Here is a 24,531-nt window from a genome sequence, read left to right as displayed (position 1 = left end):
GCGTAGGACAGAAGTCTTTTTTTCCCTGGGAGTCCATCCTGTGGGATTTGTGCTCTGGGGCATGTCCCGTAGAAAATTTGATGTTAGCTAGAAGTTCACAGAGTACTGGGGCAGGGTGATACATGAAGACAGATTTATGAGAATGTCACTGGTGATGAGGCAGACATGGGATGTGCTCACGGGGACCTATCTTGCGGACAGAAAACTCTCCTCCCTCTGCCTTGTGCTTTATGTAGATGAAGTCTCCTTCCAAGGACCACTCAAGAGCGGACTTATTGCCTAAGAACAGATTGCTTCTGAAAAACCGTCTTGTAACCAAGGTGTTGAAGAAAGAAGAGACAAGTGGAAGACAACCAGATTGAGGCAATGACAAAGACAGAACAGGGTGCCAGCTACCGCTGACATGACGTCTGCTATGCGCCCAGCCTCCTATTAAGGAATTCAACTTTTCTATCAACGCTTTGAGGTAAGTACTATTCATACCCCCGTTTTACAGATGAGGAAACGGACACAGGTGTTTCAATGACTTGTCCAAATTTGTCTAGCAAGCAATTAGAGGAGCTGATGTTTAGATCTAAGCAACCGCTTCCAGTCTGGGGTTGGCATCGAGACAGGGATAGGGATTACCAAGATGTAGGACTAGTTATGAGGAAGCCGTGACAGTGTAACATTTTAATCTGCCGTGTGGTCCCTAGTGTTGGGATGGAGGGGCTCAGCTTGGGAAGGGCAGTCCTTCCTGCTTGTGTCTACTTTCCTTTACTCTAGGGATTTTCTCAGATACCATCTTCTCCACCTTTACTGCCTTTTCTATGCTCAGGATTTTGTTTACGCTTGCCTGTGGTGCTTCCCATGTTGTACCTTGTTTCCATGTTATTGGCATAGATCTATGCATGCCCTCTAATAAGTCATACTTGCTTGGAGGCAGAGACAAGTTCTTACTCTTGTCCTCAAATTGACAACCTCAGGACTTTTCACAGTTGTTACTGTTAAATGAATAAACGAATTTAAGTCAGAACCATCGAATAACACTTAAAGACCTCTCCAAAAGTGGAAAGAGCATATATGGAAGTCATTTAGTGCTGTTCATGAACGTTTCCATCGTCCCACCTTCCAAGCCCATGATAAATGCTGTTCTTTTACCTTCTATGACACTGGATATGGCCATGTAATCTGCTTTGGGAAATTAAATGAGCAGAAAGGATATGAATGTTACATCTGGGAAACAGATTGAAAAGTCAGTGTACCTACACCTAAAACTAATGTAACACGGTGTGTCAATTATACTTCAATTAAAAAAAAAGCCAGTATATCACCCATCATATTCTTTCTCAGTCATGATAATGGCGATGTTTCAGGGCGTGGCCGCTCCACCAGCCAGAGTCCCCGAGTGGCTTGAAGCAGCAGCCCCAGAGGACCCACAAAGGACTTGTAACACAGGTGAGCAGTGAATCTTTGTAATTTTAAGCTGTGGGGATTTTAATTCTGTTTGTTTTTGCAGCATAACCTCGCTCATCCTGACTGATGCGCCATAGAAGATCTTCTGGAAGATGATTTTGAAGATGAACATCGTTTTTGCCAAACAGAGAGAACAGAGAGGAAATTGGAAGCTTGAATTTAGAGGCAAAGCTCTGCTGAATGTTCTCATTCAGAATCCAGTCTTAAGAATAGCAGAGGGGCTGAAAGGGAGCCATATGTGTTGAGAGCCAGAGAGATGTTGACTGGAAGTGGAAGGGTCATTTGGCCCTGGCTAGGAAGGTGGCGAGGAGTGGGGCTTGTGGATGACACGTGGGTGAATGGTGGGGTGCTCAGGTCATATGTGGCCCATCTTCAATTCTGCTCATACAGTGTTTTAAAAAATTTCAATAATTCCATTATTTCAAAGTCCAGATTATTGACTCTCTAGAAAAATCAGAAAATCTGGGCCATGTGATATGCATTACCCAGTGTGTTAGACACAGTGTACACATATAGGTCCCCAGTGCTCATTTGTTTCGCTCCCTCCCCGATTCCTGGAGGCACTGGAGTTGGAGAACTCTGTATGATCTATATAGATAAATTTCTGCAGCTACGGATGTGAGCTACATCTATAGACATCTAATCTCAACCTACATCATGTCTATTAAACGTTATTAAGGGCAAAGCAGTGCACTCCTCTCCTCCAGATTTTTAAGGCAGCTGCTCTTCCCAGCACTAAGATCAGATTGTCTTAGGGTAAGTTTCAGGGCCCGAGAGAACAAAGATGTGCAAGACGCTGACATAGCTCGCTGTGCACAAGAGAAAATGATTCTGGGTTGAGACTCAAGATAGCGACATCGAAACCAGGAGCTTTTAAAAGTAAAAATAGCCTTGGGCCGACAAGATTGAGAAACTGGATTCTGGCTCTGTTTGCAAATTAGTCATGCCCGTTTTCCCTTTCTGTAAACAGGCTAGATTAAGAGAAGATAAAGATGAAGGACTTTTTTTTTTTTCAAGAGAAAGTGGAAAGTGGGCAGAGAGGACTGCTGGGAGGTCTGAGCTTGGACACAGTGATAGAAAGGCTTCAGAGCAACTCTTTGGTGAGATGGTTTCAGCTCAGCAGATGAAAGAAGATGTGGAACAAACACGGGGAGAACAAAGGCAGTAGAGGAAACCCAGGCGGGATCAGGAGATAAGTCAGGGAAGAGGACAAAGGGAGCTAAATTTAAACAGGAGGGAAGAGTTGCCTCAGCAGGGCCAGGAGCAATCTATAAATACCTTGAAGGCAACAAGCTCTGGAGAGAAAGGAAGGCTTATTCACTGTCTCCCCAGATGTAGGACAGAACAGGGGCCAGGAGCAAGCTGAGAAGGCGTCAGGCTGCTGAACCCAGGGGAACAAGGCGAAGTCTGTGCCATGCTAGGAACCGGGCAGTGAGTGGGACTGGCTCCCAGATGGCTGCTCAAATTGGGACCGCCTCCAGATCCGACCCCCCCAGGGGGCTGCCTGGCCCTGGGTGCCTCAGAACCCACCAGCCCATGGTGTCTCTGCTGATCAGGAAGGAGTCCCCTTAGTGGGAAGAGATCCCCTTGGCTCTGGGTGCTGAGATCAACTGGTGACGTTCCAAGTCACTTTCCTTCTTTAGCTCCTGTTCTTCCTCTCTATAAAATGGGGATAATTGCCAGTAGCCTTCTAGGGATAGTCTGAGGATCAAGTGAATCTTTGTATGTTATGACAGATGGAAGAAGTTTGCTCTGCCTGGTTGCCACCGGCCTTCGTGTTCCCAGACCCCATGGCTGAGCCCACCAGGAACAGGAGCAGGAGGATCTTTCCCTTCCCTGTTCCTTTCCCTCTTTCTCTCCCTCACTTGTGTTCTCCCTTACTTTCTTCAAACATTCCTTGATGCACTGACACCCCCTGAGGCCCAGGAAATACACATTAGTGCAAGGCAGAATCCCCGTCTTTAAGGAGTTAATGACTTAATGGGAAGAGGTGGATGTGAACTCAAATACCATCTTTCTGGTGTGATCTCAGCTATTTATGACCAAGGAGAGGTGTGATCCAGGTGGGAGAAAGCGTGTGTGCCCCTGTGCTGAGCCAGGAACAGCACACTGCGAGTTGGGGAACAGCAGTAGCTCAGCGAGGGTGGTGGTGTGGGCTGTGTCTCCTGTAGAGCTGTGTGAGGTGAGGCTGGAACGGAGCTCAGGGCTGCACTGTAAAGGGGTCAGGGTCCTGTAGGCTGGGCCAAGGACCCTTGCCCTGTTGGTAGAGGGGATTCAGTGAAAGGTTTGGACCAGGGAGTGCCAAGATGCTCTTTCCATTTTAGAAAGCCTTCACCGTAGTCAGTGTGGGTGAGGGACTGAGGACGGTGGTCTGAGCGGAGCACTGCCCCACTCCCGATACACATTTGCCAAGGGGGACTTGAGAACCCTGAATCCCTGGAACTCATGGAGAGAGTGAAAGGGTTAATCTTGGGGTAGAGCTGAGGCTGTGGATGAAAGTGCTCATTAGCTGAGGGCTGGCAGCCAGGAAACTGCTGGGATTGTGCTTCCTTGCTCAGGCTGAAGATAGTCTACCACTCCCCACCCCAGGTTTCTCCTGAGAGGAAACATCACCCTGGGGCCCAGTATCTGTAACTGAGGAGCGGGGATGGGTGCCTCTCCTCGTTCCTGTTTCCATTTCTGTTTGAGAAAGAGAGTGGGCTGGGCAGAATAATGTCATCATTAAACTCCCCCAACGTAGAATTTCATGATGGAAGAGGGTTCTGAAGGTGTGTTGTTGATGTCTTTTGGAGGACACACCCACCATTTAATCTGAGAACAGTCCTTCTGCCAGGCCATCCCATCCTCCACATACAGGAACGGACGCTGGTAGCCATGTTTTACTGTATGTTCTTGTTTCTTCAGTCGTAGCTGATTGGGCAAGGGGTGGACACCTGACTCAGGAAAACCAACCCAGAGACTGGGCTGGTCCAGTCAGACAGTCTCCAGAAAGCCTGGAATAGGGTCACAGAGAGGATGGTCGAGCTTGCTGTAGGTCTTGGCCCTGTCAGGTGACATGGAACTGAGGTCTGAGAGGGTCATCCTGGGACATGGTGGGCCACGTACAAGTAGCATAGAGAAAGTTCATTTGCACAGAGAATGGATTAGAAACAAATTGAATGACCATGAAAGGAAAGCGAGTGAAAAGGAGAGAGAGAAAGGGAAGCAAGGGAGGGAGAGAGAGAAGGAGGGAGAACTTGCCTTGGCTCCTGAATGACTTTTTGTTTCTGATGCTCCTGCTCTTGGCTTCTATAAGATACTACTGTATTCTTCCAGTAAATTCCTCCTGTGTAAGTTTGGATGGGGTCTTCATAACCAAACAATTGGACAACTAGTCTTGTTCCTGCAGACTCAGGAAAAATTGTACCTGAAATTTCTAGACCTCTCTCTCTCTCTCTCTTTAAAACTCTATGAAAGATTTTCTCATTAGCTTTCTTGTTAACACTTTCAATTAGGGGTACTGCATGAGGTCTGATCTAAAGTCTTCTGTTACAATTCAAGGCCAATTACATTTTTCCATGAAAGATCACTTCTTCTTTACATTCTTCTTTTCCTTACAGTAACTTGTACATAGTAGATATTTATAATTTTTTCTACTGAATAGAGAAAAATTCCTTAACAATTCCCAAAATTTAGCTGAAGGGAAAAAAAAGAGCAAGAGCCATATATCTTCGGACTATTGAAAAAATATCAACGTTTTGCTTGGAGAACAGTGCAATTTCTTAGGAAAAGGTAGTAGAAATTAGCTGGGGATTTATCACCTTGGTTGAAGAATCCAAAGTACAACACTAGATTTATTGCTTATTAACTCTTCCTAATAATTGTGCAGCGACTTAGAATTTAAAAGAGTGTAAGACATTCTGAAAACGTAGATATGTCAAATGGAAACCTTCTGGGTAGTCAAAGACTTTTCTCCCATGACCCCCAGAGGCCCAGCAGCTGATTGGAAATTTTCTGGATTATAGAGGTTCAGATGGATAGTGGGTAAAGCAAGGATCCCAGACCAGACAGGTCTCAGGTACTGACCGCATCTCAGTGGGGATTTGACCGAATGTCTTAATCTCTATGAATCCCGTTCTTTCCTTAAATGGGACTAGAGACAGTCCCTGTCTCACAGGGTTGCAGGGGCTGTTTGTAAGGTTCTCTGGAGGGGGTTAACCATTCCCAGTTGTCTTAGGAACAGGGCTAGGGGGTCACAGGGCTGGAGAAGATCAGAGAGTGCATCTTCTTACTGGATGCCTTCAACTGTAACCACAAAAAACTCCAACTGGTTTTCTTAGAAGGATATTTTTCATCTGCCATCTAGAGAAGATGAGGTGGGATGTATCCGGTGGCTTGAGCCAGTACGGGAAGCTTTATCACCCGTCTCTCCTCTTTGTCATCCTCAGGAAATTGTCTGCTCTCAGGTTAGCTCGGCTAGGTCCTCAATAACTACAGATATTTCAGATGTCCCATTTAGACACATGAATTTTTAGAAGAGCAAGAGACCACATCTGTTGTGTCTCTCTATGAGGGGTGAGAACTTCCTAGAAACCCCCTTCTGGTCTTGAGTTTGGTCTCATGCCTGTTTCTGAGCTAGTCACTGGCAGCAGGAATAAACTGAACACAATTGCTTATTCACACTGTGCCCGTGGGCTGGTGGTAAGATCACCTTTCTCTCTGTCACATGGGAGAGGGTAGAATTTTGAATAAAAGTGGGTTGTGTTAGCAAGAAAGGAGAGAATAGCTATTGGATAGCCAACCAAGTGCTTGTTCTGAAAAGTCTCTCCAAGTCTACTAGTTTGCCAAGGCTGCTATGGCAAAATGCCAGAGGGAGGATGGCTTAAAGAGCAAACATTTATTTTCTCACAATTCTGGAGGCTAGAAGTCCAAGTTGAAGGTGTCAGCAGGTTTGGTTGCTGCTATGGTCTCTCTGCTTGGCTTGCTGATGGCTCCTTTCTCACCACGTGTGTCTGGTCCTAATCTCCTCTTTTGATAAGGACACCAGTTATATTGGACTAGGGCTCACCCACGGGACCTCATTTTATCTTGATGACCTCTGTACAGGTCTATCTCCAAATACAGTCACATTTTGAGGGACTGGGACTTAGAATTTCAACATATGAATGTGGGCGGCACACAATTCAGCCTATAATGTCATCTTATCCTTTATAGATTTGGAAAACTGAAGTCTGTTAAGAGAATCGTGCTCTGTCCTGAATCACACACATTCTCTAGATTCTCAGGCTCACAACTTTCCTACAATTTATTTTATATTTTTTTAAGATTTATTTATTTATTTCAGAGAAAGAGAGAGAGGGAGTGGGGGGAGGGGCAGAGGGGGAAGGAGAGAGAGAATGCTCAAACAGACTCCCCACTGAGCATGGAGCCTGACATGGGGCTCGATCCCAGGACCCTGAGATCATGACCTGAGCCAAAACCAAGAGCTGACCGCTTAACCAACTAAGCCACCCAGGTGCCCCATGACTTTCCTACCGTTTAAACAGTATGTTTCTAGCCCTGCTCTCAACTTTAAGAAGTAGGCTCACGTTTGGCTAAGCTTCAACATGCAAGTGGCAACAAGTTTATTTCTAACTGTGAACTCTTGGCAGGAGGCAGGTATTGGTTTTCGAAGCATGAGGTTAGGCCAGTGAGGACATGTTGGTTGACTTGTTCAGAACCCATTGCTTGGCCTGGAAGATGGCCACGTGATCCTAGAGACTGTATGTGCTTCAGAAAAGGTCACCTGGTACGGGTTCCTGTAAAGAAAGAAAGTCAGTCCGGGGTGGGAGTTATAATAGCACCTGTCCTTGGCTTTATTCAACTGGATTAAGGACATAAGCTCACCACAGGTGTAGTGTGATATGGGAAGGCCTAAGCAAAGTTAAAACCACACCCCAATGCCTACACTTGGGACTTCTCAGAGCCTTTACTATGCTAATGTCATTTTGTGAGTGCATTTACAAAAGGGAATACCGTATACAGCATATCCTCAAATGTTAGCAAAATCCTTCTTCTCCTCCCACTTTGGGAAATGCTAGCCTGGAGCAATGCTCTCGATAACCTTTTCCATCACCTGTCATGAATAAAAAATAATAATCTTTGTTTGGCCTCCTGGCTAGATACTACAAGCTTCTCATTGCCAGAGATGCTCTAAGAGGCTTCGGCCCCCCAGGTGCAGCCTGGCTATGCTGAGAATGGCACGGTTGTTGGGAAACTGGCCCAGACTCTTTACAAGTCAGGTAGCCACAGGCCCAGAGACAAGACAATCAGCTTTGTCTATAGAGCCTGTTGATTCCTCCATCAGCAGCCGCCTGACTGAATAGATCATGGATCCCTGTCTGGTGCCCAGATTTTCATTCCCTGGAAGCCCCTCCTCCCCTCCCTTCTCCCAACAGTTCTCACTTCATTCTCTTCTCCCTTTTTTTTCTTTTGCTTCTTTTCTATATTATTCTTTCTATCTGCTTAACTCTCTCAGATAGACACTCGTACATGTGTGCACACAGACGAAAAAGGATGGTACTGGTGTATGGAGATTAAATAGAGTTCATTAATGATGGGAATAGATACACCAGTGTTGAGTGCTAAAGAATGTAGGCTCCAGGTAGAATAACAACACACACATACACACACACACACACACACACACACACACACACACACACACTCCTCTGTAATGAAAGAGAAGAGATGGCTGAGTAAAGAGAGCTGTGAGCTGGCAGAGACATGCCAGGGCCCCAAGCCCAGCTGCTCGGACAGAGGGAAATAATTCCCTGGCCCCCTGTCTCATAGCTGCAGCACCTGTGCCCCCCTCCCACCATGACTCTGCGGGTGGAGGCCGTGAGGGAGTAAGTCTGCAGCCTGAGCATCCGTACAGGGCTATGCATCAGATGCTGGAGACTTGGGGTCCCTCAGGAGACGGTGAGAAGGTGGTTGTCTGCAAGCCACTGAGAAAGAGACCTTACAGACACCAAACATGTAGGTACCTTGATCTTGGACTTTTAGCCCCCAGAACTACGAGAAATAAATTTCTATTGCTTAAGCCACCTAGACTGTGGTCTTTTGTTGTGGTGGCCCTAGCCGAGTAATACACCTGCTGTCGCCTGATGTTACATTCCTTGACGCTGCTTTCCAGCTTGGGTCCTTGTTTGTTGACTACTGTAAGGCAGTTTGGAAGACAAACGTTTAGCTTTGAAGTCCTTCCTGTGTTTGAATCTTGCTTCTGCCGTAACCTCGAGCAAACGGGCCATGTCCCTAATCTTCACTTCATTATTTGTGAAAGGGGACTGTGACATCTTTCTTAGAGGAGTATCAATAATATGGAAATAAAATAGTAAGAATTCTGATTTCTTAAATTGATATAATAGTACCTCAGACAGATAAGATGGGTAGACCATGGATTAGACAACTCACATTGCACGTGTTGTGGTTTGCACACCTTTGGGGCTCAATAGTGAGGTTCTTTTCCCACAGATCCCCCATATTTTACCAGTTCACACGCACTCTGTGCCTGCTGCTGAACNAGCTGCCCTTGGGTCCACGCTCCAACCATCAGCCTGGTCTTCCTGCCCTAGACATCGTCTCCATCTTACTGGCTTTTTTTTTCTCCTTAATATTTATTACTAGCTTACCCACTGGAATTGTAAAGCTTCATGAAGGCCTGGCACATTGTAGACACTTCTCTGTAATTGTTGACTGAGGGAATGACTGAATGAAGAAATGGTGGGGGCAGAAGCCAGATTCCCTGTGGGTCAAGGGGGAAGTCAGTACCACGGTGGGTAAATATTACTGTGGGTAAATTATGGTGGGAAGCAAGTATTATGGCATCTCCCAGCATCAAGAACCAGAGAAACAGGATTCAAATCCTGGCCTCACCACTTTCCAGCTGTGGGGTTTCACCCATTTGCTTGGACATGAGGGTCAAACGAGCAAACACAGGTCAGTGCAGACAATGGTGCCTGTAGGAACCCGAGGAACATCAGTTAATGCTCCTGAGAAATTATAGAGAAATTGGCGAGGAAGCAGGGATGGGGAGTACCCGTGACTCCTTCTCAGTGTTTGAACAAGAAGGACAGGAGAGTAGCTGGATGAAAACGAGAGAAATACGCTCAAGAGCAGAGAAGTGGGATTTCTCTCTGTGTGAGTTATTTCTGTGGACCACAGAGGTTCCAACTGTGCCGCAGTCAGGCACAGAAGTGATCTCAGAACCAGGCACGTTCCACCTAGAATAGAACAACAAGAATAATAAAGTCCAGTTAAACTAGGCTTATTGCCAACTAGGCTTATTGACACTGGAGCGGAGGCAGCTCTTCCTCCTGTGTCATCTGTCTTATGAGGCACTAAGGCTCTTGGTAGGTCACCACATACCAGAGATCACAGAGCTACAAGTGCCAGGGTCAGACCCCAAACCCAACTCCTCTGAATCTGGTGCTAGAACTCTCTCTCCCTCACACATTGATTGGTCATAATAGAGTGGGGAGGCAAGTAGAAACTTTGGTATCATTTTCTCCTGGAAATAAAAACCAGTCTTGTATCTTTATATAAGTGGTCCTTTGGACCCTCCTGTGGGAAAAAAAAAATTGGTTTTCTTCCTTTGTCGTTTTGGGTTTCTGTCATGTGAGAACATAAAAGTCATCATAGCCTGTGTGGGAGCTGAACTTAATGGGGGTCAGTCAATTCTGAAGCAATTGGAGATGGGGGAGCTGAGTGTTTCTTATTGGGAAAAGGCAATTATCTTTTATTGAAGTTTTCGATTCTCAAGCAATTTTCCTTCAGCAGGTGGCTGTGGAATTGCCGAGTCCTGCTTGTTGGAACACGGGAAGGTCTCTACAAGGGGAGGGCTGAGCTGTGTAGAGAGAAGCTCAGTCCAGAGAGATGTAGAGACAGCACAGTGGAGGCTTGGAGGCTCTGCCTGGCCCTGGAGTATTCTCTTTGGAATGCACAATATGTTACATTAAAAACACTTTTTTGGGGACTAATATTAAAATGTCAGACTATTTCACATAAAGTTCTGGATTTCTCATTCTTTTTTTTTTTTTTTAAGATTTTATTTATTTATTTGAAAGAGAGAGAGAGACAGCCAGTGAGAGAGGGAACACAAGCTGGGGGAGTGGGAGAGGAAGAAGCAGGCTCCCACAGAGCAGGGAGCCCGATGTGGGGCTTGATCCCAGGACCCTGGGATCACGCCCTGAGCTGAAGGCAGACGCTTAACAACTGAGCCACCCGGGCTCCCTGGCATTCTTTTTTTAAAAAAATAATTAATTTATTTGAGAGAGAATGAGAAAGCACCTGAGTTGCGGGAGGGGCAGATAGAGAGAGAGAAAGAATCTTAAGTAGGAGTGGAGCCGCAAGCCAGGCTTGACCTCACAATCCTGAGATCAGGACCTGAGCCGGAATCAAGAGTTGGACGCTTAACCAGCTGAGCTGCCCAGGTGCCCCTGGATTTCTCATTCTTTAAAAAAAAAAAAAGAAAAAAAAATCTCTGGCAACATTGGACCTTGCTCTATGGCAACAATTGGCTGGACCTGAATAGTGGGTGTGTGTTGTTCAGCTTATCACAGACCCTGAATGTGGTCTTGCACCCCTCTCAGTGGTCTTGCACCCCTCTCAGTGGTGCAAGCAGTGGGGCGCCTGGTGGCTCAGTCCGTTGAGTGTCTGCCTTTGGCTCAGGTCATGATCCCAGCGTCCCGGGATCAAGCCCCACATCGGGCTCCCTGCTAAATGAGGAGCCTGTTTCTTCCTCTCCCTCTGCCCCTCCCCCTGCTAGTGCACGCGCGCTCTCTTTCTCTCTCTCTTTCTCTCTCCTCTCTCTCGCTGGTGCTCTGTCTCTCAAATAAATAAATAAAATCTTAAAAAAATATGTAATGGAGAAACAATGCGTCCAAGGCAGAGGTTGTGAATCCTGTTATTCAGGGAAGGAAACCGACAGTTACGTAAGTGGGGGAAATACAGGCCGTCCTGAGGACACCTTACACGAGCCTCTTGCCCAGTCTAGGGCTCACGGAAGCCTTCAGGAACAAGCGAGGTTTAAATCAAGCCTGGAAGTATGAGCAGCATTGGGTAGGGGAAAGAGAGGAGTGTCCCAGGCAGAGAGAACTGAATGTGCAAAGGCTGGAAATCAGAGAAAGCAAAGCATGTCTGAGAAACTTACAGGGATCGGAAATAGGCAGAAAAGATGGAAAGTGAAAGAAAGAGCTGGAACTGGAGAGACGAGCAATGGAACTTGAAGGCATTTGGAAGTCAAGAAGCCAAGAAGTGTTCTGGCCAGTTTTAGGTCAGGACTTTTACTTTTGAGACTTGTCTGCCTCTGTAGTTATTCAAGAAGGGGAAACGGCAAGCGGAGCGGTAGGCAGATCCCAACGTCAGCGTGAGTGGAAATGGGAAGCGTTTCCCTAAGCGTCAACAAGGACATTAACTGGTTGATGGTGGACCGCGGTTGAGTCTGGCGGGAGTAACTCATACCTTAAATGCATTTATACCTAGTAAACAGAACACACAACTAAAAGATACTTGAGATGAATGATGTTTTAATAGGAAACCAACACTGCTTGGATCAGCTTCTTTTTTCTACGGTAGTTTGACAACTGCACTATATGCTGTCAATGAACCAAAGGGCTGCTAAAGGACGTCTGAAAAATTCATCAGCTTCTGCATGGGTTTCCCAGAAAGCCCATTCTTATCACACTTGTCATGGTAACTGCAGAAATACTGCCTGTGTGACATTTAAACATAAAGACAGGAACAGAAAGAAATCACCACTCAGGGCTCTTTAAAAATTTGAGTTTCTGAAAATCTAGGCCTTCAATAACACCAACTTTTATTTGACATTTCCAGGTAACTATGTAAAAAATTTCTCCTAATCTAAATACATACTTCAGTTCTTTGTATGTCTTCTGGGGTGAAGAGTCACTGTAATTGCCAATGTGTGTGTGTGTGTGTGGGGGGGAACTAGGAAGCTCTCCCTGGTTTGTTCTTTGTGATTGAGCGCACTCTCCTTCAGTTCTCCTTTCGGAGTTGTTAAGAATTCCCTCTCCTCGCTCTCCGGCCTTTTCTGTGGGCAAAGCGAGCATGCTCACGCCCTTCCTCATCCATGTCAGAGTGCTTGGCTCCCCTCCAGTTCCAGGGCTTGTTTTAAATTGGAGCAGAGTATGAGACAGGTCTTCCCACAGAGTCTAAAAATTCCCCTTTAAAAGGATTATCTATCTTCTGGCACAGAAGCTTGAATAAAAAGAGCAACCATCTCTATTTTTCTGGCTAATTCCCTTGATCTGAGATCTGAGCCAACCAGATTAATTATAAATGGTCAAGAGGCACAGGCAGGGTTTGGCTCGGCGAATTGTCTACATAGCACAACTAGGGAGATTCATTAAAACCCTCTGACTAATCTCTCTCAGTAGCTTTCTCTGAGGTTAGGTATTCCACAACTAGCAATTCTTAACAACAAGTTATTTTTAGAGGAGTAGTAGATTAGAATCAAATTAATTCTCTCGGCAAACATTCACTGAACATCTACTGTATGGCATATGATAAGCGAGGTGTGAGAAATGAATGATAATGGCATGATGGTGATAACTACTAGTTAGAGAGTGTTCACTGAGGGGCAAGTACTGGACTAGGTGCTTGCTGTATATACAGGATTTCATTTAATTCTTTAAACTCTTCAAGAGGTAAGTATTATTGCTTTTACTACGTGGATGAGAACATGGAGGTTTGGAAAGGTTAATTATATTGCCCGCAGTCAAGATCACCCAAGTAGAGCGTGTCAGAGGTAAATTTGAACCCAACTGGGCAACTCCAAAGCCAAAGCTCTCAACCAATATGCTGTCCCTCGGGACTCCCCAGACCAGCGGGGAGAGGAGGACCTGTAAACCAGCTACCTCAGCAAGAGTGAGGGTGCTTACACAGAGTGATACGAACAATGGCATAGGGAGGGCCCCAAAGAGGGGGGCTGGACAAGATTTTAATGTGGAGCTAATATCTGAGCAGGGCTCAATGGAAACCCAACAGGAGGTGCGAAAAAACTCCAGGTGGGGGGAGTTAGGGCGTGTGTGAAGGATGAGGGCATGGTGTGCTCTGAAGCAGCTGGGAGTCTCCGAGGCTGGAGAAGGTGAGGCGGGAGAAGGCTGGAGGGGAGATTGGATAGAGACATCAGAGGGAAATTGTGAAGGACTTCCAATTCCAACCTATGGTTCTGCAGGACGGTGGTCATGGCTTACCATACCAAATGACCCTTTGATAACAATTTATAATTAAGAGCAATTTCTTTTCTGTCCCAAAATAAAATGGAATAACATGCCTACGAATATGCTTGTAAAGCAAAAATCAGTCTAGCATTCTAATCCTAAAGGAAAGGAAAAATAGAAGGAAAGTAACTTAAAAAATAAGCATTTAATGTTTAAATGCTCAAGTACAGATGCTCCGGACGGCATAAAACAGATGCTGTGTCTGTGTGTTGTCGTGACATAACCAGCTGTGAAGACAGAGGGAGTGAGTCTCATGTCCTGGAGGCCCAAGTCCAGTGAGAGGGTTGCTTTTGACCATGTAGTTTCTCTGAATGGTAACATTTCTTGGTCAAGTTTCCAGCAAAACAAAGTCCAAACTCTCCTCCGTTTATGTGGTAGGTGCAATCCAGGAAAATGTAATGTATGTTAAAATTGCACTATATATATATATAGTATATAGTATATATATGTATATAAATATATACATTTGGTGGGGGTGGAGAGTGGAGGGGAAAGGCAGAGGGAGAGAGAATCTTAAGTGGAGCCTGACCTGGGGGTCAATCTCACTGAGATCGTGACCTGAGTCAAAATCAAGAGTTGGACGCTTAACCAACTGTGCCATCCAGGTGCCCATGCACACAAAAATATTTTGTGTTTATTGTGAAACAGTTAGGTTCTAGGCTCAGATCATGAGAAATAGGCATTTCACCTTCCTGATGTCTGGAGGGACATTTGGAAATCACGAGGGACATGGGACGGCTTTGGTGACCTCTGCCCCATACATGCTGAGTCTCCCGCCCCCCCCCACCCCATTATCATGACAATTAACACTGTTCCTGCCAGTTGTAAAAAAGTTCCCAGGGGTCTTTACCATCCAATTAGGACAAAAAGCTAAAGGGATTAAACGAAGAATAATTAAAAAATAATTACAGAACCCTCAAGGAGCTCCACGTGTGATGGGGGAAGATGGGAAAGTTAAATAAGTTATTAAGAAACTCTGTGCCAAGTGATGACAGAGGGATGGGATCCCACAGAGTAGGAAGGGAAGGGCTCACAGGGGGGATTGGAATGGTGGCTTGGACTTGCTCTTCCAGACCCCGGGTGGAAGGACGACCTTCTAGAAAGAGGACCCAACATGAGCACAGGCATCAGGTGAGGCTCCCAGAACCTGGCGAACGCGGGGCGCTGCACCAACGGCTCAGCACAGGGATGTGGGGGAGGGTGGGGAAGGAGACTGGTGAGACTGGCCAGGGAAGGCAAGGTGGCAGGCGTTGGAGATCTCTGGAGCTATTTTCAGTTATGAGCAGGGAGGTACTTTCTGATCTCGCATTACAGGTGCTCAGACAGGGTCTGCCTACAACTGTTGAGTGAGAGGCTCCCTCTGCGCCCCAGAGTTTCTGAGTGACTGACCTGGATTCTGAGCGTAGATCTCATACTATTAAAGTCCACAAAGACTCTCCTTTACCCAACATAATACATACTCTGCCTTTCGAAGGATGGAGTTCTGTGTTATTTTCCACTTGCTTTAATATTACATTTTAACACATTCAATCATGAAATTAAGAGAGATAATGAGAAAAAGTATTTTGTACCTAAAAGGTGCCTGCGAGAGCTAGCTGACAGTAATCTCTACTCAAGTTAGTAATTTAGTCTGCTGATTTAGTTGACCGATACCACTCCAGAACATTCATCTCTACACAGTGAATATCATAATGTATTTCCAATCTACCCCATAGTTAATGCTGAGTTTCCCTGTTTCAGCTGTTTGCATACCACCTTCACCTTCCCAATTTTTGTCATTTCCCATACAAATCGTGTTTTTCTCTAAATGGACTCATCTTTTACATACTTAAGTTTGTTTTTAAGGAAAACTGGACTATCCCACTAATTGAGAAGCATAGTTGTTTGCCATCAATAGAAGGTACATTAAATAAATAGACATTAACATAATCCATAGCTATTGAAAAATTAAAAAGTTTGTGTCTTGCCTAAAGGACAGGACACATCTCATTTCTCGTTCCTGGTATACTTACCACAGTTTGGGGGAACACTTGCTAGGACACGCTCTAAACCATGATGGAACAGGTAGTGTTCTCCATGTGAAACCATAGCGCTTCATCTGAGTGTTGCTACTGTACTTCTTGTGATTAATAAAGAAGCCAAGTGTCTGACCCTCATTCCATTTGGCTGGTACAAGTGGTTGTTTCAAAGGTGCAAACTAAATGTTGTCTCCGAGAAACGCTACTTTAAGATTAGAAAGAAGATCGAGGGGCACCTGGGTGGCTCAGTCGGTTAAGCATCTGCCTGCGGCTCAGGTCATGATCCCTGGGTCCTGGGATCGAATCCCTTTCTGCATCGGTCTCCCTCTTCGGCAGGGAGTCTGCTTCTCCCTCTGCCCCTCCCCCCAGCTCGTGCTCTCTCTCTCAAATAAATAAATAAAATCTTGAAAGAAAGAAAGAAAGAAAGAAAGAAAAAGAAAGAAAGAAAGAAAGGAAGGTTGATGAGACAGTGGCCGAGAGGGACTAGGGGTGGTTGGCACCAATCATGCGGGTTATGCTAGTAATGTCTAGGTCATTACTGAATGCCTCTTGCCCCACTCCAGGTCTCCTGTTTAGCTACCCGCAGACCTAGTAGTCAGTAGGACACTGATGAGAAGGACTACCAATCCTTAAATCAGGATAAGCTAGTTCAAGGTGTAGGTTAAGGCTCATTAACCCTTTGTCAGCCTTCCCCCCTTAGTTATAGTCAGGGTATTTGGATTGACTTTGACTGATAATAGAAACTGGCAGCTTTCTTTCAGGATCTGAATTTCGCATTCATCCCAAATGAACAGTGCTAGCAAACAACTAGAGATTATTAAGTGCCTGATGTGACAAGATTTTGATGTCTTAATTTAGTTCCCAGTGGGAGGATACATGTCACCCAAGCTGCCTAGTACCACGAAGGGAGAAGTGAGCTGTATATAGAGGCTGTAGGTGAGAGTCTGGGGACAGTCAACATTCCCAGCTGAAGACAGGGGTCCTGCATAATATGCCAGGCATTAAAGGAAGAGTTAAAAAAAAAAAAAAAGGAAAATGCTTATAAACTTAAAGAGGATTGACTCCTTATCACAGAGAATAATTTCAAACTTTCTACCTGGTTTACAGATGTAATGCATATGAAGGATCGCCTGAAAGCTACGTCATCCATTCCATTTTTAAAATACAGTTTAGATAGATTTTTTGGTTACCTAGACTGTAAAAAAATTCAAACTATGTTTTCCAGGTCTGAAGAGAATTGTTTCTACTGCATTGTGCCCTCAGGTCATGCTCTCTGTCTTCTCCCAGGGATGGTCAGAAACACCTCTAAGGCTCACATTATTGTGTTTGCTGCAGGGATTTTGTTAAGGACACTGTGTTTGACATTAGTCAATGCCCCCACAAAAGCTATTCCCGTCAGGGCTTAGTGCCAGGAGAAGTTTTGCTTGCCCTGAAGATGTGATATGTTTTGTTGTGACTATTGAGGAACACGTGATTGATTTCCCCTTTTTGCTTTGACAACCAGGAAGCTCAGTGGCAAATTCATGGTTTATTTAGAAATTGCATAGAACCTAAGTGACTTGCCGTCTAATATCGTTCTTTGCTTTTTGTTCTCAGAACTCACCTTTTCTAATTTATATATTTTTTGGTCTAGATTATTATTTGCACACACAGACACACACACATCACACACACATGTGCACATTTCTTATATGGTATGAAGAAGGGAATATGGATAAATGAAGAAGGAACCTAACGCACATTAAACTTTGAATTGTTTGCATGGTTCTATATTTGCTTCCAATTTTAGCCTTGCACACACTTATTTCCACATACTTAAATTCAAATAATCACAGACACAAGATTAGAACAGGGAACAAGATTAGACGTTATCTTTTTAAGAGCACCTGCCTTCTCATCACTGTATGCTTGTGGAATTTCTACTACTTTCCAGCAGGTGAGTCTCCTGTCTATGCTCAAATACCTCCATTGAAGGTGAGCTTAACCATCTGCCAATGTGACTCATTTCTGGAAAGTTCTGATCATTAGAAATTTTCCACGTGTCGAGCCATCTCACTTCACCTTTGATCCTACCCTGATGGGCCACATCCTAAATGTTAACTCTCCTTCCATAGCTGGTAGCATTTGAAGTAGGCTATTATATTCTGCAGAATCTTTTTTTTTTTTTTTTTTTGACCAGATACTTCAAATACTCTGCAGATGATAAAGCCACGAGTCCTCTTATTGGTTGTTCTGGTCACTCTCTTCCAAACATAAACCCTATTCTGCTTGTTTCCTTGTTCAAGTAAGTTTAACAGAACTAAACTCAAAACTCTGTCGAAAACAAGGCATCCTTACCCCTCATTCTGAATACATTCTAAATGCATGTCAGCTCTCTGTGGAGTCAACATTGACTCGCAGCGGACTTCCTGCTAGCCAAAGTCCCTCGGTTCTTTCCCTACATGCTAGGCCAAGGTTTTTTTTTTTCAACCTGTTTTTTTGGGCTATTAGTCTTTTTGAATGTAAGTGGAAGATCTTATATCCCCCTCAACAACTTTCATCTTGGTATGTATAAACCGTAATTTAGAACTTGGCAAAATTATTCTAGATTTTTGTCCTATCATCCAGGATATTTGCTCCCCTTCTTGGGTTTCTGCCATTCACAAATTTGATGGTCTGAGCTTCTCTATCACCACTTGATGCCAGGATAAAAAGCTTATGGTGAGCACCCAGGAGCCCTGGTGTGTGTTAGCAGGGCCCTTCCTCTAGGCAAACACTTCTACTTTTAAAATAGCATTCTGTCTGCACTATTTATTACTTGTCATTAGTCTTCACACTAGCATCCAAGATAAAATTTAGTAATCATCTACTGAGAACAAAGTATGTGTCAGGCATGGTATTAAGAGCTCTTGCATCCATTTGGATTTGTTCTTCACTGAATCTCTGAGACAAACATGTTAGACAGAACAAGGCCAACGCTCTCATGCCTGACTCATGGTTTGCTGATTTGTATGGAAACTAGGAAAAATTAAGTTCTAATATTGGTGATAATGAACTTCATATTTAATACTCAATGCATATTGAGACTAAAATGAAATTGATTGTGGGGGGCGCCTGGGTGGCTCAGTTGGTTAAGCATCTGCCTCTGGCTCAGATCATGATCTTGGAGTCCTGGGATTGAGCCCCGAGTTGGGCTCCCTGCTCAGTGGGGAGTCTGCTTCTCCCTCTCCCTAGGTGTTCTCTAGCTCTTGCTCTCTCAAGTAAATAAATAAAAATCTTAAAAACAATGAAATTGATTGGGAATGCCAAAAATAGTGAACTCTCTTTAGACTTAAACCTTCAGCTATCAGGTTCAGCTGGAAAGAAGAGTAGGATTAAAGATGATATGAATTGCTAGAAATAAATCCAGAAAGATTGTCTCAAGAAGGTGAGATGTATTAGATATTTTACAATTTTTTTTCATCGTTGAGAAAAGAATCCTCCTTATGACATGTAAGTTAATTTCCCAACTCAGGCTTTAAAAATATTTGAGAGACAGAAATGCATTATCTACATAACCCGGGGATTGTCTTTAAGCTCTCCCTTGCTACTCAGCTAGTTTCAGATGGAGCCGGATTCGGGCATCAGCTCTTTTCTCTAACAAGGAAGCCCTCCTTTCTCTATCTTGCCTAAGAAGCTAATGTGATAGGCCTTTTAAAATGCCTTGTTGAAGTCCCAAGGCACCACTTTGTGTTTCACTTTTTCCTTAGTTAACATGAGGTCATACAGACATTTCCAGAATCAGCTCTGTCTGCGAGTTCACCATTGTCTCTCTTTATGAAGTATTCCATCTGAGTTAATCGACCACTGTTTATTTAGCCATTCCCCTATTGTTGGCCATTTGGGTGCTTTCCAATTGCTAATTATTATAAATGGACTTTGAGGACTGGTAAGTGCTAGACAGATGGAAGGTTCTATCATTATTCTTTTGTTATCACACTCCCAGGATGCAGGCATTTTTCTGTCTTCCTGACCTTCTTCTTCCTAATGGCATTCTTATAAAAGCACCAAAGATCTGAAAACATTTGCTTTCTTAAATCACCCAAGGCTGTACTCTTCATTTCTTTTTCTCTTCGAGGTCAATAGAGAAGTCCAAAAATTGAAGGTATGCATCTGTAATTCTTCATGGAGTTGCCAATCAAATACCACATTTTTCCTTCCCATCTTTGCTTTGGTTCACTTTCAAGTAAATTCATTTCAGTTCCCTAAGCCATCCAACACTTTTTTAAAAGTAAAACAGCAAGGAAAAATATAAATTCAGTGGGATAATATTCTGAATTAAATGCCCAGGAAACCAAAATATGAACATATACATATCACATGTAAGATCTCCTTTCAAAGATCTCTCACATGGAATACATATTTGTTGTACAAAAATTGGAAGATTATGTAAAAAGTAAGCAAAAGGGAACAAAAAGGTTACAGTTCCATTTTCTCAGAGCCCCCGCTACTAAGATCTTGGGGGATTCCCTTCTAGTTTTCTTTTTCTCTGCAGGATTTCTTTCTTTACATAGTTATTTTTGCAAAGTTTTAGAAGTTTTACTCATTTGAAGAGATTTTTAGGCTGTGTGAAAGGTAGAAAGAACACGGGTGGGAGTCAGGACCCTTTCGGTGGACTCATTTCTTAGGGCCAATCCTGCGCTGATCTCATTTTACCTGAGTGACGGTGGGCAAGTCCTACAAACCCCCGACTCTCAAAATATAGGGGCTTCCTGAATCAGAATCTCCTGGGAAGGTTGTTAGAATGTATATTCCTGTATCCCACAGCAGTCTTCATGAATCAGAAACAGAAGTGCTGCCCTACCCTTTTTGGGAGATTTTTTTTTTTCTAAGTAAAAACAGGTGTGGGGTTTGGGGTCTGTTATCCAGGGTAGGAGTTCTTGTCAGAGGGCTCCCTTGGGCAGGAAGGTGAACTTCAGGAATCTGAGAATCCTAGGAATTCGTTTGTAAGTTTTTGTCCGTTGACATGTAAGCATTTTGTGGACAGAATGTCTGTAGCTTTAAGCTGGTATAGATTTATCAAAGAGCTCCTTCCTCAGCAAGATGTCTGAGCCTTCATCGATCTAAGATCTCTTCCAGAAATCCCTGTTGTGGTCATCTGATGGCTCCAAGAAGGACCTTGCTGTTCCCATGAACGTCCTCCTCCTTCCACTGTGGCCAGCAAAGCCATGAGACTCTCCTCTCTTCCACTAGTTATGTGGCCTCAGGCCAGCTGCACAGCCCCTTAGATAATTTCCCTCCTGAAAAAGCTTAATAGTAGCAATCATATTTTATTTAACACCTGCTATTTGCCAGGCACTGCTTTAAGCACTTTTTTTAAAGAGAGGGAGTGGGGGAAAGACAGTGGAAGAGGGAAAGAAAGAATCTTAAGCAGGCTCTGACCCATGCAGATACTGACGTGCGGCTCAATCTCACAACCCTAAGATCATGACCTGAGCCCAAATAAGGATCTGGGCGCTTAACCGATTGAGCCACCCAGGCACCCCTGCTTTAAGCACTTTGACCAATTATCTCATTTCAGTCCACTGGACAATGCTATGAAAGAGGCATTGTTATTATCCCTCTTTTAAGAATGAGCAAATAGGCACAGAAAAGTCAACTAACTTGCCCACGATCACACAGCTAATAGATGGTATAATTGTGGTTCAAAACCACATTGGCTCCTTCTAGAGCCTATGCTAATGGCAGCAGTCCCCCCATCAGCAGGGAATATGTTCAAGACTCCCAGTAGATGCCAGAGACCTTGGATAACACTGAATCCTATATATACTGTTTTTCCTGTGCCTACATACTTATGATAAAGTTTAATTTATAATTAGGCACAGAAAGAGATTAACAATAATAACTAATAATAAAATAACACAACTATAATAATATACTGCATATTATGAGAATACGGTGTCATTGCCTTTCTCTGAAAATATCTTACCTGTACTGTACTCACCCTTCTTGTGATGATTTGGGATGATAATATGCCGACGTGATGAGATGAAGTGAGGTGAATGACGTAGATGGGCTGTAGCATTAGGCTACTGCTGACCTTTTGATGATGTGTCTTAAAGATCATCTGTTTCCTGAGTGCAGGTGACCACTGATGACTGAAACAGTGGAAAGCCAGGCTGTGGATAAGGGCAGGGAGGAACTACTGTACTCAGAGTACTAAGAGTATAAGTACTAATATCATTTCCAATAATACTATCAGTAATGAATAATATTAATACTAACAGAACTCATCATATCACTCCTAATTGTACCACCTGCAGCAGAGGCTAACGGAACGGAAAGTATGTACCAGCTGCGTGACTTTGACCAACGGGACTCCCCTATTTCTTCCGGGAACCTCTGGGAGTCTCCATTTCTTCATTTGTTCCTTGGGGACGGTAAATGGCACCTGCTTCCCAGGGCTGCGGGGAGCAGTAAGTGAACAAATGCCTACAGGGCATTAGCTTGCCCCACAGTATTACCTAATAGGTTATTTTTCATTGTGGCAAAATATATGTAACATCAAATGTACCATCATAACCATTTATAAACGCACGATTCACTGGCATGAAATCATTCACATTGTCGTATACTTACAGAATCGATTTTGTTTGTATTTTCTGAACTTTTAGAGTCCTTAGCACAAAATCGGGCACGTGGTAAGTATTCAGCAACTTTCAGCTCTTGGCCTTCCCCCCACTCAGGCCCCTCCCCACCCACCCTGAAAAAGTCTACCATGCTGCAGAGAGTTCGGGGAGCATTCTTTACTGCAGTGTGACGCAGAATGATGGGACTCTCTAAGTGACCGCGGGCATGTGACCTAACCTCTCTCTGCCTCGGTTTCTTCATCTGTAAAATGGGGATTGGAGCAACAGTTTCTAAACAGGGTTGCTGTAGACGCTATCACCTGAGTGAAGCTCTCAGAACGGCTCCAGCCCCGTCGAGCACTCAGTAAATGCTGGAGACAACTTTTATTATTTTTAGGATTGCCACTGTTCCTGGGAAGAACCTGCTGGCACGGACGCAGAGGAACTGGAGGCTGGTGCTGGCTCCAGATGGCTGCTCGCCCTTGCTCCCTCCCCGCCACCCCGACAGTGGGTGCTCAGGGGCGACAACAGTGGTGTGAGGAGGAGGAGTGAGGCCTTCAGGCGCCCACGGAGCTCTTTGTTCCATAAAAAGCTTTGACTCAGGCTGTCATAGTGGCCTGGGTATTTCTGTGTCTCTTCAGCTTCTATTTTGAGTGCAGATTTGGCGTGGGAATGTTTTCCTTTATTTCAAGCCCTAAGTAGTTGTTGGGTAACAGCTGTTTTTAAAGATAATCTTTGAGATGCTGCTGAAAAAACACATTTCCTGAATTCAAAAAAGTCTTCCCTGTTTGATTTGCCTGATTTTACTTTTCTCCAGGTCTTTACTCATGCTGTTGCTTCTTCTAGGATTCTTTTTCTACCCTGACTCCTGCTCTTCTCCCGTCAAAGTTATCCTTGTTGTGTTGCTGCCAGTTCCTCTGGTTCCCTCAAAGAGCCTCACTCCAGGGGCCTGGTGTTGCACTCGGACTCCAGTGTTGGACAGTTCTGAAGAAGTTTCTCCCCATCTGGATCGCGGGTTCTGGAAGACTCAAAGGCCTTGTCTGATTCATGACCACTTCCTCGCTGTCCTTCAGCAGAAAACTGTAGTGAATCTTTCCCTTTGTCAACTCAGCATCCAGACACTCTACTTGTTCGGGTTGGTGGGGGAATCCTAAACAGGCAGGTGAAAGGGTCCGGCCTCTTGCACAGAAGCCAGATGAGGAATGAAGAAATGCCTATTCCTTGTCCTCCGACTGGGAGAACACAGGCAAGACCTTGGCTGGGATTAGCAGTGCTCACCGCTGCCCATGCCTGATTCTGCACCCTTCCTCAGAGCTTCCTAAACTACCAGAGACTCCAGAAAATCCATTTTCTGTTTCAGTTAATTAATCCTGGCTTTAGTTCTTTATCGCCAGTAATTCTTACTAGCAGAGTATCATAAACATAATGAAAACTTCAGGGATGTTTATAAAGTTCAGTTTGCTGAAATCCCACATAATGATTTTCTGTTGTCTATGCCTCCTCCACATTCTGGTACCTTCTGGCACTAACAGCCTGATTTTCCGTTTCCAAACTACTACCTCCACTCCGAGTCCGCGTGGTTCGAGCCGAGTTGACTTCCGTCCGTCATGGCGGTGCACCCCCAGGCTATCGTGATTGGTTCAGGCCTGGGCATGTGACCTCATCCAGGCCAATGAGATTCGGTCCCAGGACTTCAGCTAGAACTGCTCAGAAAGGGATGTGTCTCTTTGCCTTTGCCAGGAATGCGGGGCTGGTGGCCCAGAAGGCTGGGCTTCTCAGGGTCAGCCAGGAGGGTGAATCAACCTGAGAGCCCCTGAGGGTAAGCAGGTACAGAGGAAAGCAAAGCTGAGAGACGGAAGAGCAAGAAATCCTGATGACGCTGCTTGAGGACCTGGAGTGAAGAGCGTCTGAATTGTAACATTAACACCTGACGTGTCTTAAATACTGTGTACCAGCACTGGGGTAAGCATTTTACATGTTCTCACTATTTCCTAAGGCCGCCAGCACAAAGTACTATGCTATGAACTGGGCAGTTTAAAACAGCAGGAATGTGTTGATTCCATAGCTCTGGAGGCTAAAGGTTCAGATTCAAGGTGTTGTTGCCAATTTGTATGTTGAAACTTTAACCCCCGGTGTGACTAGAGGGAAGTAATTATGGTTCGTTAAATAAGATCATTGGGTTGGGCCTTGATTTGATAGTATTAGTGTCCA

The 24,531-nt window shown here is 44.5% G+C and overlaps 1 long non-coding RNA gene across 3 annotated transcripts; it reads left to right on the top strand.

Moving 5' to 3' along the window:
* On the top strand, nt 1-24,276 carry LOC103666105. 3 transcript variants are annotated; one of them, XR_569442.2, is made up of 3 exons: nt 1-466; nt 1,356-1,437; nt 24,061-24,276. It is a non-coding gene; the product is annotated as an uncharacterized LOC103666105 (long non-coding RNA). The 3 variants fall into 3 exon arrangements; XR_569444.2 differs by lacking the exon at nt 24,061-24,276 and adding an exon at nt 23,167-23,760; XR_569443.1 differs by lacking the exon at nt 24,061-24,276 and adding an exon at nt 10,252-10,458.
* The last annotated feature ends 255 nt before the right edge of the window (nt 24,277-24,531 follow it).

This window comes from Ursus maritimus, unplaced genomic scaffold, assembly GCF_017311325.1.
Source record: "Ursus maritimus isolate PB19 unplaced genomic scaffold, ASM1731132v1 scaffold_23, whole genome shotgun sequence".
In the NCBI taxonomy this organism is placed as follows: Eukaryota; Metazoa; Chordata; class Mammalia; order Carnivora; family Ursidae; genus Ursus; species Ursus maritimus.
The sequence above is the reverse complement of the archived record's forward strand: the minus strand, read 5'-3'. Positions and strand labels throughout refer to the sequence as shown.